The sequence below is a fragment of the Sinocyclocheilus anshuiensis genome, unplaced genomic scaffold, assembly GCF_001515605.1.
Source record: "Sinocyclocheilus anshuiensis isolate Anshui unplaced genomic scaffold, SAMN03320099.WGS_v1.1 scaffold1189, whole genome shotgun sequence".
In the NCBI taxonomy this organism is placed as follows: Eukaryota; Metazoa; Chordata; class Actinopteri; order Cypriniformes; family Cyprinidae; genus Sinocyclocheilus; species Sinocyclocheilus anshuiensis.
This window is the reverse complement of record NW_015552686.1, coordinates 679,898-680,221: the sequence shown is the minus strand read 5'-3', so window position 1 is coordinate 680,221 and position 324 is coordinate 679,898. Positions and strand designations below refer to the sequence as shown.

General features: G+C 42.9%; 1 protein-coding gene across 1 annotated transcript in view; it reads right to left on the bottom strand.

Moving 5' to 3' along the window:
- The window catches only part of LOC107667609 (methylmalonyl-CoA mutase, mitochondrial-like), a 37,851-nt gene that overhangs the window by 4,806 nt on the left and 32,721 nt on the right, over positions 1–324 (bottom strand). The gene's annotated exons all lie outside the window — the stretch shown is intronic.

Below are 324 nucleotides of genomic sequence, written 5' to 3'. Positions count from 1 at the left end.
GTATGTGAATCTTTGCTTTCAGTATCTGGTGTGACCCCCTTTTGCAGCAATAACTGCAAGTAACGTTTCTTGTAACTTCTGATCAGTCCTGCACAACGGCTTGTAGGAATTTTAGCCCATTCCTCACTTCAACTCTGTGATGTTGGTGGGTTTCCTCCTAGGAACTGCTTGCTTCAGGCCCTTCCACAAAATTTCAATTGGATTAAGGTCCGGAATTTGACTTGGTCATTCCAAAACATTAACTTTGTTCTTCTTTAACCATTCTTTGGTAGAACGACTTGTGTGCTTGGGGTCGTTGTCTTGCTGCATGACCCACTTTCTCTT